Below are 12,249 nucleotides of genomic sequence, written 5' to 3' on the forward strand. Positions count from 1 at the left end.
AACCAGCCCTGAAGGCAGCACTGCAGCAGGTGTCAGGCGTCCCCACAGTGGGATGCTACTTCCATTACACCCAGGTAAATAATTCAGAGATAACATTTCGTTTTCTTCGTAAATATTTCAAAACCTGAAATGACGCTGTCAAGACGAGGCCACCGCGTTCATGGTCATACTTGGAGGAGGCGGCATACAATGGAAACAATTTGTAATTTTCACAAAGATTTTGAGTGGGTCAAAAGAGACGGTTATTTTTACAGGGCATCACGGAGGCGAGGAGGGACTACTGCGACTAAGCGACAGCGCTGGAAAATCCCGGCCAGTTTTCTAGGCTGTACCTATATAGGCACATTGGAAGCAGCAGGCGGGGGCTTGGCTGTGATACTTGGCCCGTCAGGATACCAAGAAATCCTGGCGGCAGCTGACATCATACTCGCCGATGGCCCTTTTAAAACTGTGTCTGCTGGTCTACCCGCCAGCTAAATACTAACTGTCCATTTCACAATCAATGGACATTACGTAGGTTGCCCTGAAAGTTTCGGGAATTGCATACTTAGGAACGTATATTTGACATGTGTTATACCTCTTTGTTACAAGCATAGTCTCATTATTCGAAAACACTGGCCACTTAGAAAAAAAAAACAATGTTCTATTTTCAATTGTTTTTTAAAGTCGTTGAGTCGCTGGTGAAAATGGAGCTGTCCCGCGAAAGTTTTAGAGCAATGATTTATTATGACTTTAAAAGTGGATTAACACAACAACAATGTGGAGACCGATTGACTATTGCTTTTAGTAGTGAAGCACCTTCGAAGACGACAATATACAGGTGGTATTCGGAATTTCAACGTGGCCGTGTGTCTCTTGCGGATGACGTACGTGAGGGTCGACCGAAAACTGCCGTTACCGATCAAAACATCGATGTTGTTCGCCAACTGATAAAAGAAGATAGGCATGTTACATATCGGGAAATTCAGGAGACTTTAGGCATTGGAATGAGTCAGGTACAAGTTATTTTACAGCAAGAGTTGGGCGTGCGGAAGTTGTTTTCCCGGTGGATTCCTCACTTGTTATCTGACGACCAGAAAACGGTCCGTGTCAATTGGTGCCACAAAACCCTAAAAAGATTTAATGGAGGAAGCTCAACTGCCGTTTTTAGTATTGTGTCAGGTGACGAGTCATGGATTTACGCATATGAGCCTGAATCCAAAAACCAATCTCGAGTATGGGTTTACGAAGACGAGCCGAAGCCAACAAAAGTTGTTCGTTCTCGCAGCACGATCAAAAAAATGGTAGCCACGTTTGTCTCCAAATCGGGTCACGTGGCGACTATTGCTCTTGAAGATCGAAGAACTGTCAATGCCGATTGGTATATATAGGCGTTTGTTTACCGATTGTTTTTGCTGAACTGCGAAAAAATAACCCTAACCGCCGTATTATACTACACCATGATAATGCCAGCCCTCATACTGCTCAGAAAACAAACGACTATCTGAAGGGCGAAAAAGTCGAATTACTGGACCATCCTCCGTACAGCCCCGACCTAAGTCCCAACGATTTTTTTACTTTCCCGAAAATAAAGAATCGGTTGCGTGGTCAGCGTTTTCAGACCGCGGAAGAAGCAGTCCACGCTTATAAAATGGCCATTTCGTCAACCCCCAGTTCAGAGTTCAATAACTGTTTTGAAAACTGGTTTCAGAGAATGAAAAAGTGCATTAAACACAAAGGAGAATACTTTGAAAAACAATAAAAGTACTTTTATTTCATTTAAACGCGTATTTTTTCCAATTCCCGAAACTTTCAGGGCAACCTACGTAGTACCATCCACTAGTAGCCCTCATGGAACGCTGCCAGCGAACACTTTAAGCGGCGGTGTTCCAGCGAGTGTGGGAGCTTGCAGGCAACCCTCGCCTCGAGCATATAGTGACAGATTACGAACCAGCCCTGAAGGCGGCACTGGAGCAGGTGTCAGGCGTCCCCACAGTGGGATGCTACTTCCATTACACCCAGGTAAATAATTCAGAGATAACATTTCGTTTTCTTCGTAAATATTTCAAAACCTGAAATGACGCTGTCAAGACGAGGCCACCGCGTTCATGGTCATACTTGGAGGAGGCGGCATGGTATGCAGATGTTTTTATACATTAGATTTAGCCTGACTATTAGAACCTACAGCGCTGGAAAATCATGGTCAGTTTTCTAGGCTGTATATGCACAGTGAAAGCAGCAGGCGGGGGCTTGGCTGTGATACTTGGCCCGTCAGGGTACCAAGAAATCCTGGCGGCAGCTGACACCATTCTCGCCAAAGGTACTTTTAAAACTGTGTCTACTGGTCTGCACGCCAGCCAAATACTAACTGTCCATTGCACAATCAATGGACATTATTACCATCCACTAGTAGCCCTCATGGAACACTGCCAGCGAACACTTTAAGCGGCGGTGTTCCAGCGAGTGTGGGAGCTTGCAGGCAACCCTCGCCCCGAGCACATAGTGACAGATTATGAGCCAGCCCTGAAGGCAGCACTGGAGCAGGTGTCGGGCGTCCCCACAGTGGGATGCTACTTCCATTACTAATTATTTTGTGCTGAGCGTTCCGACTGAACATCTAGCGACCTTCACCAAGGAGGAGTTTTGGCCGAAGGGTGTCAAGTTCTGGCGGTTCCGCGGCCGGCTCCCTGACACTGCGGGGTTGCGAACTGCATCGCAGCCATAATTGTGTTTTTAGTTTTAAGATATATTTTGTATTAATATGTATGCTAGTTTTAAGGTATGTATCTATGGGCCAATAGTTGCCTGAAAATAAATGTTTTCATTTCATTTCATTACATTTATGTTATTTCTGAATTATTTCCACTCTGCCTATAAAAAACGCCTGGAAAACTGGGCGTGATTCTCCAGTGCTGTCGCCAAGTCGGCTATAGTCCGAGGCTCTGGTGGCCGGTTAGCTCTCCGAGGGTTAGCTCGCCTCCACTTTCTCATTGACAGCACGACATTGTCATATAGTAAATGTGGAGCGGCGTCAGCAGGATATCTAAAACAATCATTAATACATGGAACATTCACGTTGCAATACCCAAACTGCTCAAGTTAAACCTAGACCTAAATGCCGTATATGTTTAACTGTTCCCTCGGATATTCCTAATATTTCCTCTTTTTAGAACATTCCAAATGTGTCTAATACTTGTCCTCGGGCCACGTATTGTATGTAGGTATGTTTGTAACAGTTCATCACCATAACTTTTTCGAAAACATTTGAGTTTTGAAAAGAAAACTAAATGTCTCTGAATTACTTATCTGGGTGTAATAGAAGTAGCATCCCACTGGGGACGCCCGACACCTGCCCTAGTGCTTTTAATACTGTGTACTGACCACAGGGCCGTTTAAACTGGTCACTGCCACGGGCAGTGTTCCATGAGGGCTACTAGTGGATGTTAATAATGTCCATTGATTATGCAATGGACAGATAGTTATTAATGATTGTTTCAGATATCCAGACGCCGCTCGCCACTTACTGTACGAAAATATCATGCGTTCAATGCGAAACCCAACTCCCATTTATGGACCAAATTCAGCTTAGTGAGACAAGAACCTCAGTCACGCCACTAGCTTTTTCACCTGAAATAGAACATGAACATCGCCAGCGACCACTGTACGCGGCGTGTTCTAGCGAGTGTGGGAGCTCGCAGGCAACCCTCGCCCCGAGCACATCGTGACAGATTATAAGCCGGCCTTGAAGGCAGCACTGGGGCAGGTGTCGGGCGTCCCCACAGTGGGATGCTACTTCTATTACACCCAGGTAAGTAATTCAGAGATAACATTTTATTTTCTTTTCAAAACTCACGTGTTTACGAAAAATGTATGGCGATGAACTGTTACAAACATACATACAATACGTGGCCCGAGGACAAGTATTAGACACATTTGGAATGTTCTAAAAAAGTGGAAATATTACGAATATCCGAGGGAACAGTTAGACATATACGGAATTTAAATCTAGTCTAATCTAATTAAGCAGTTTGGGTATTGCAACGTGAATGTTTCATGTCATGTATTAATGATTGTTACAGATATTCTGACGCCGCTCCACATTTACTTTATGACAGTGTCGTGCCGTCAGTAAGAAAGTGGAGGCAAACTAACCAGCCACCAGAGCCTCGGACTATGGCCGAATTGGCGACAGCGCTGGAGAATCACGCCCAGTTTTCAAGGTTGTATATAGGCACAGTAGAAGCAGCAGGCGGGGGCCTGGCTGTGATACTGGGCCCGCCAGGGTACCATGAAATCCTGGCGGCAGCTGACACTATACTCGCCGATGGTACTTTTAAAACTGTGTCTACTGGCCTGCACGCCAGCCAAATACTGTCTATTGCACAATCGAATGTTTCATGTATTAATAATTGATTCAGATATCCGGCCGCCGCTCCACATTTACTATATGACAATGTCGTGCCGTCAATGAGAAAGTGGAGGCGAGCTAACCAGCCACTAGAGCCTCGGACTATGGCCGAATTGGCGACAGCGCTGGAGAATCACGGCCAGTTTTCCAGGCTGTATATAGGCACAGTGGAAATAATTCAGAAATAACATAAATGTACGGCATTTAGGTCTAGCTTTAACTTGAGTAGTTTGGGTATTGCAACGTGAATGTTTCATGTATTAATGATTGTTTCAGATATCCTGACGCCGCGCCGCTCCACATTTACTTTAAGACAATGTCGTGCCGTCAATGAGAAAGTGGAGGCGAGCTAACCAGCCACCAGAGCCTCGGACTATGGTCGAATTGGCGACAGCGCTGGAGAATCACGCCCAGTTTTCCAGGCTGTATATAGGCACAGCAGGCGCATTCAACACGTGGCCCGAGGACAAATATTAGACACATTTGGAATGTTCTAGAAAAGTGGAAATATTAGGAATATCCGAGGGATCAGTTAGACATAAACCGCATTTAGATCTAGGTTTAACTTGAGCAGTTTGGGTATTGCAACGTGAATGTTTCATCCTGACGCCGCTCCACATTTACTAAATGACAATGTCGTGCCGTCAATGAGAAAGTGGAGGCGAGCTAACCAGCCACCAGAGCCTCGGACTATGGCCGAATTGGCGCTGAAGAATCACGCTTTCCAGTTTTCCAGGTTGTATATAGGCACAGTGGAAGCAGCAGGCGGGGGCCTGGCTGTGTTACTGGCCCACCAGGGTACCATGAAATCCTGGCGGCAGCTGACACTATACTCGCCGATGGTACTTTTAAAACTGTGTCTACTGGCCTGCACGCCAGCCAAATACTGTCTATTGCACAATCGAATGTTTCATGTATTAATAATTGATACAGATATCCGGCCGCCGCTCCAAATTTACTATATGACAATGTCGTGCCGTCAATGAGAAAGTGGAGGCGAGCTAACCAGCCACCAGAGCCTCGGACTATGGTCGAATTGGCGACAGCGCTGGAGAATGACGGCCAGTTTTCCAGGCTGTATATAGGCACAGCAGGCGCATACAATACGTGGCCCGAGGACAAGTATTAGACACATTTGGAATGTTCTAGAAAAGTGGAAATATTAGGAATATCCGAGGGATCAGTTAGACATAAACCGCATTTAGATCTAGGTTTAACTTGAGCAGTTTGGGTATTGCTACGTGAATGTTTCATCCTGACGCCGCTCCACATTTACTAAATGACAATGTCGTGCCGTCAATGAGAAAGTGGAGGCGAGCTAACCAGCCACCAGAGCCTCGGACTATGGCCGAATTGGCGCTGAAGAATCACGCTTTCCAGGTTGTATATAGGCACAGTGGAAGCAGCAGGCGGGGGCCTGGCTGTGATACTGGCCCGCAAGGGTACCAAGAAATCCTGGCGGCAGCTGACACCATACTCGCCGATGGTACTTTTAAAACTGTGTCTACTGGCCTGCACGCCAGCCAAATACTAACTGTCTATTGCACAATCGAATGTTTCATGTATTAATGATTGTTTCAGATATCCTGACGCCGCTCCACATTTACTTTATGACAGTGTCGTGCCGTCAATGAGAAAGTGGAGGCGAGCTAACCAGCCACCATACCCTCGGACTATGGCCGAATCATTAGTACCATCCACTAGTAGCCCTCATGGAACACTGCCAGCGACCACATTAAGCGGCAGTGTTCCAGCGAGTATGGGGTTTTGCAGGGAACTGTTATATAGTAAATTACAAGGTTGGCCATAACAATGTAAACGCCGAGTTGCATTGACTCATTGACGTCAATTAACACTAATTAGATCGGATTGGACTCGCGCGTGGTTTACACCTCTTTGTCATTGCATTCACTTTTTCTAAGTCTATTAAAGTCGTGTTTCAAAATTTGTTATTTTTTTTAACTGACCCACTTCGTAATCGCCCCGGGCACATCGTGACAGATTATGAGCTGGCCCTGAAGGCAGCACTGGGGCAGGTGTCGGGCATCCCCACAGTAGGATGCTACTTCCATTACACCCAGGTAAATAATTCAGGGTTTCAGAGTCAGAGAACATTTGTTTTTTTCGTAAATATTTCAAAACCTGAAACGACGCTGTCAAGACGAGGCCACCGCGTTCATGGCCATACTTACTTGGAGGAGGCGGCATGGTATGCAGATGTTTTTATACATTAGATTTAGCCTGACTATTAGAACCTACAGCGCTGGAAAATCATGGCCAGTTTTCTAGGCTGTATATGCACAGTGGAAGCAGCAGGTGGGGGCTTGGCTGTGATACTTGGCCCGTCAGGGTACCAAGAAATCCTGGCGGCAGCTGACACCATACTCGCCGATGGTACTTTTAAAACTGTGTCTACTAGTCTGCACGCCAGCCAAGTACTACTAACTGTCCATTGCACAATCAATGGACATTATTACCATCCACTAGTAGCCCCCATGGAACACTGCCAGCGACCACTTTAAGCGACGGAGTTCCAGCGAGTGTGGGAGCCCGTCAGGGTACCAAGAAATCCTGGCGGCAGCTGACACCATACTCGCCAATGGTACTTTTAAAACTGTGTCTACTGGCCTGCACGCCAGCTAAATACTAACTGTCCATTGCAATTGCGAGTGTGTGAGCTTGCAGGCAACCCTCGCCCCGAGCACATCGTGACAGATTATGAGCCAGCCCTGAAGGCAGCACTGGAGCAATTGTCGGGCGTCCCTACAGTGGGATGCTACTTCCATTACACCCAGGTAAATTTTTAGTGGGTCAAAAGAGACATTTATTTTTACAGGGCATCACGGAGGCGAGGAGGGACTACCAGCTACACGCGTACGGCGGCAGCATGCAGGGAGAACTTCAACGTGCGAATGTCGTGACACTCACTTTCCTATCTCGTCGTGGTGATTTTATTTTTTTCGTTGTTGAGTCTTTGTGTCCTGGTAAGTTTTTCGTTGTTGTTTCTTTTTGCTGATACTGTGTGAAGTTTGTATCGCGAACGTGACTTTTGTTTTTACGAAAGTAAAATGGAACCTGTGGCAGGGCTCTCTCACTAAAGGGGAATATTTCTCTTTCCCCACCCAAGAAACAACTCATAACTCAAATGTTTCCGAACAATGTATGGCGATGAACTGTTACAAACATACATACAATAGGTACGTAGCCCGAGAACAAGTATTAGGCACATTTGGAATGTTGTAAAAAAGTGGAAACATTAGGATATATCCGAGAGAACAGTTAGACATATAGTCAAAGGGTACAATACGGCTGAAGAATTCACTCCACCCAAGAAACCTTGTCCCAGCTTAACAGTATTTGTAACGGATTGACCAAACCCTGACACTGAGGATAACGTTTCTACAGCACCATCTAGTGCAACCAACGCACAGAATCCTGATTCTGTGAATAACAATCCTGGACTCAACAATCAAACGTTGCCACCTCCGGATTCTACATCGGGGGTATCTTCAACTCCATTTATGGATCAAATTCACAGTAAAATATATGTAAGTGAGACAACAACCTCACTTTTTCATCTGAAATAGAACATGAACACCGCCAGTGACCACTTTACACGTCGGTGTTCCAACGAGTGTGGGAGCTTGCAGGCAACCTTCTCCCCGAGCACATCGTGACAGATTATGAGCCGGCCGTGAAGGCAGCACTGGGGGGCAGGTGTCGGGCGTCCCCACAGTGGGATGCTACTTCCATTACACCCAGGTAAGTTATTCCGAGATAACATTTTGTTTTCTTTTCAAAACTCACGTTTCCGAAAAATTTATGGTGATGAACTGTTACAAACATACATTCAATACGTGGCCCGAGGACAAGTATGTAATTAGACACATTTGGAATGTTCCAAAAAAGTGGAAATATTAGGAATATCCAAGGGAACAGTTAGACATATACGGAATTTAGATCTAGGTTTAACTTGAGCAGTTTGGGTATTGCAACGTGAATGTTTCATGTATTAATGATAGTTTCAGATATCCTGACGCGGCTCCACATTTACTATATGACAATGTCGTGCCGTCAATGAGAAAGTGGAGGCGAGCTAACCAGCCACCAGAGCCTCGGACTAAGGACTGTATCGTTTATTATAAATACAGGTAAAACCTGGTCTAACTGTTGACGTGTGTATTATTTTGTATTACTATGTTCTTAAGGTATAATCTGGGGGTATTTTTAAGACATATCTGATATAAGAATGTTTTACATTTATTTTATTTTAGGGACTTTATGATGATTTTAATACCTTCTAGCAAATGTAATTCGGACAAGCCTATCGAGCTTAATTTGAGACTATTTCACCGATTCCTTAGTACGATTTAAAGAAACAAAAGGTTAATATGCTGCCAAAATATGCCATCTAAGTGTCCTTTTCATGATTGCTCAATTGAACATCCACAGAATAAATGTGGTGTATTTTATCTTTACATGAAAACGACTTTTTATGCAACATTTTGGATTCCCGTCAATTTCTGACGCCAGGGAAATGACGGAAACAGCTAAAAGAATCTACCGAAATCCAAAGCCTAACGGACATTCATGGCGTTGAACCATGGCTAGAACAGGTCGATAGAAACGCTCCATGATGGTTATATTGTATACCAAAGTCGGGGTTGTCGTAAGTAACATGCCATATTTTCAAAAAGGCCACCAAGCACAGATCCAAAACTTTTTTTCCAACTAAAAGAAATGATTAGACTATGCCCAGATGTTTCGCTTTACGAATCATATGTAATTGCTGTTTACATAGTACGATTTTTTTTGTGTAATACTTATCTTGTTCGCAAACCGTAAATTTTCTTGTAGTATTTGTCCGAAATCGTTGTAGTTACTCGGGAGGATTGGGTAAATATTGTCCAAACCATATGCTTTACGTGATCTCCCAGGACGAAATGTTACTTATTATTAAAGCACTAATTAAACTATATGTGTAATTTTTTAATAAAAACATAATACCAGAAAAAACGGCTAAGTAAAGTTGTATTTATAATAAACGATACAGTCCTTATGGCCGAATTGGCGACAGCGCTGGAGAATCACGCCCAGTTTTCCAAGTTGTATATAGGCACAGTGGAAGCAGCAGGCGGGGGCCTGACTGTGATACTGGGCCTGCCAGGGTACCAAGAAATCCTGGCGGCAGCTGACACCATACCCGCCGATGGCACTTTTACAACTGTCTGCTGGTCTACCCGCCAGCTAAAGACTAACTGTCCATTGCACAATCGAATGTTTCATGTATTAATAATTGATTCAGATATCCGGCCGCCGCTCCACATTTACTATATGAAAACGTCGTGCCGTCAATGAGAAAGTGGAGGCGAGCTAACCAGCCACCAGAGCCTCGGACTATGGCCGAATTGGCGACAGCGCTGGAAAATCACGGCCAGTTTTCCAGGCTGTATATAGGCACAGCAGGCGCATACAATACGTGGCCCGAGGACAAGTATTAGACACATTTGAAATGTTCTAAAAAAGTGGATATATTAGGAATATCCGAGGGAACAGTTGGACATATACCGCATTTAGGTCTAGGTTTAACTTGAGCAGTTTGGGTATTGCAACGTGAATGTTTCATGTATTAATGATTGTTTCAGATATCCTGACGCCGCTCCACATTTACTTTATGAAAATATCGTGCTGTTAATGAGAAAGTGGAGGCGAGCTAACCAGCCACCAAAGCCTCGGACTATGGCCGAATTGGCGACAGCGCTGGAAAATCACGCCCAGTTTTCCAGGCTGTATATAGGCACAGCAGGCGCATACAATACGTGGCCCGAGGACAAGTATTAGACACATTTGGAATGTTCTAAAAAAGTGGAAATATTAGGAATATCCGAGGGAACATAATGTTAGTATTGTTGTATTTAAAACATAAAACATAAACATAAAACATATTTATTCATCTTTACAAACAGTTAGACATATACGGCATGTACATAGTTCTAGCTAAAACTTGAGCAGTTTGGGTATTGCAAGGTGAATGTTTCATGTATTAATGATTATTTCAGATATCCTGACGCCGCTCCACATTTACTTTATGACAGTGTCGTGCCGTCAATGAGAAAGTGGAGGCAAACTAACCAGCCACCATAGCCTCGGACTATGGCCGAATTGGCGACAGCGCTGGAGAATCACGCCCAGTTTTCCAGGCTGTATATAGGCACATTGGAAATAATTCAGAAATAACATAAATGTACGGCATTTAGGTCTAGGTTTAACTTGAGCAGTTTGGGTATTCCAACGTGAATGTTTCATGTATTAATGATTGTTTCCGATATCCTGACGCCGATCCACATTTACTATATGACAATGTCGTGCCGTCAATGAGAAAGTGGAGGCGCGCTAACCAGCCACCAGAGCCTCGGACTATGGTCGAATTGGCGACAGCGCTGGAGAATCACGCCCAGTTTTCCAGGCTTTATATAGGCACGGTGGAAATAATTCAGAAATAACATAAATGTAATGGAAGTAGCAACCCCCTGTGGGGACACCCGACACCTGCTCCAGTGCTGACTTCAGAGCCGTTTAAAGTGGGCAGTGTTCCATGAGGGCTACTAGTGGATGGTAATAATGTCCATTGATTGTGCAATGGACAGTCAGTTATTAATGATTGTATCAGATATCCAGACGCCGCTCCCCACTTACTGTACGAAAATATCATGCGTTCAATGCGAAAGTGGAGGCAAGCTACCTAACCAGTCACCAGTGCCTCGTACTGACGCCGATTTGGCGACAGCGCTGGAAAATCACGGCCAGTTTTCCAGGCAGTATATAGGCACAGTGGAAGCAGCAGGGCCTGGGTCTCGAGAGAGCCGTCGACTGTCGCTACAGAACAGCTAAGCCTTGCATTAATTATTTTTCCTAAACGGCGATTTTGGACTACTCACCTTTTAGTATTACCTTTCGAATAGCGCAATCGACCAAGTATCACCAACGATCATTAGAACCTGGTTAAATACATATAAATTTTAGAGTTTAACTTATTACTGATAAGTGGTTAAGTAGTGATTAAGCGTAAAAGTGTAAACTTAACTAGCCCGACAGTTAAATTGGTCTTCTTCAATATCGGGTCGTTTGTTTCGTCTCCTCCAGGGAACCTTATTTAAAAAAAATTGTATTATATACAGTCTTTACCCATTTAAAAGAAAGGTTGCCTGATTTGGCATGCATAAAATGCAGTTTCCACATGATACATCTGGTGGTATCTAAAGCCTGTTTAAAACTACCCAGATCAATTGAGGGTCTCTTGAGAAGTATAGGATCTCGTTATAGTTGAAGCTCCAATAGACAAAACAAACTTAGAGAATTCCAAACATTCTTCCAATTTTAGAGCATTGACTCTAGGAGTCATAGACCCTGTAATGCAAATCAAATAGACCACTTCATACGCTATACCTACTACCCAGGCCTGATCACTGACTGTGCAGGCCTCATCATTCTATTGCAGGAACTATAAGATGACCTATTCAGAAGTGCAGAAACGATCATTCTTTGGACCAGTATTAAAAAGTAATTGAATTGTCAACAGAGCTTTGCTTTTGAGTACATGATGGAGCGCTCGAGCAGATGCCAGGAAAGCTTTATACAATTCTTAGAAGCATGTTCTTGCAGCATTAGAATACATTTGTGAAGATGTAAATCAAACTAGAGAGACCAAATTGAAGAGGAATACTTAATAGGTAAGTTGAGAACACCAGAAATGACAACAATGTTGTGTTTTTGGAACTCTGTGCTGGTTAAATTTCAAAACGTTAATAATTATTAGTAATATGAGTCTTGGGTACCTACCTGCGTAGTTTTTACATTTACAA

This window comes from Cydia fagiglandana, chromosome 14 (assembly GCF_963556715.1).
Source record: "Cydia fagiglandana chromosome 14, ilCydFagi1.1, whole genome shotgun sequence".
In the NCBI taxonomy this organism is placed as follows: Eukaryota; Metazoa; Arthropoda; class Insecta; order Lepidoptera; family Tortricidae; genus Cydia; species Cydia fagiglandana.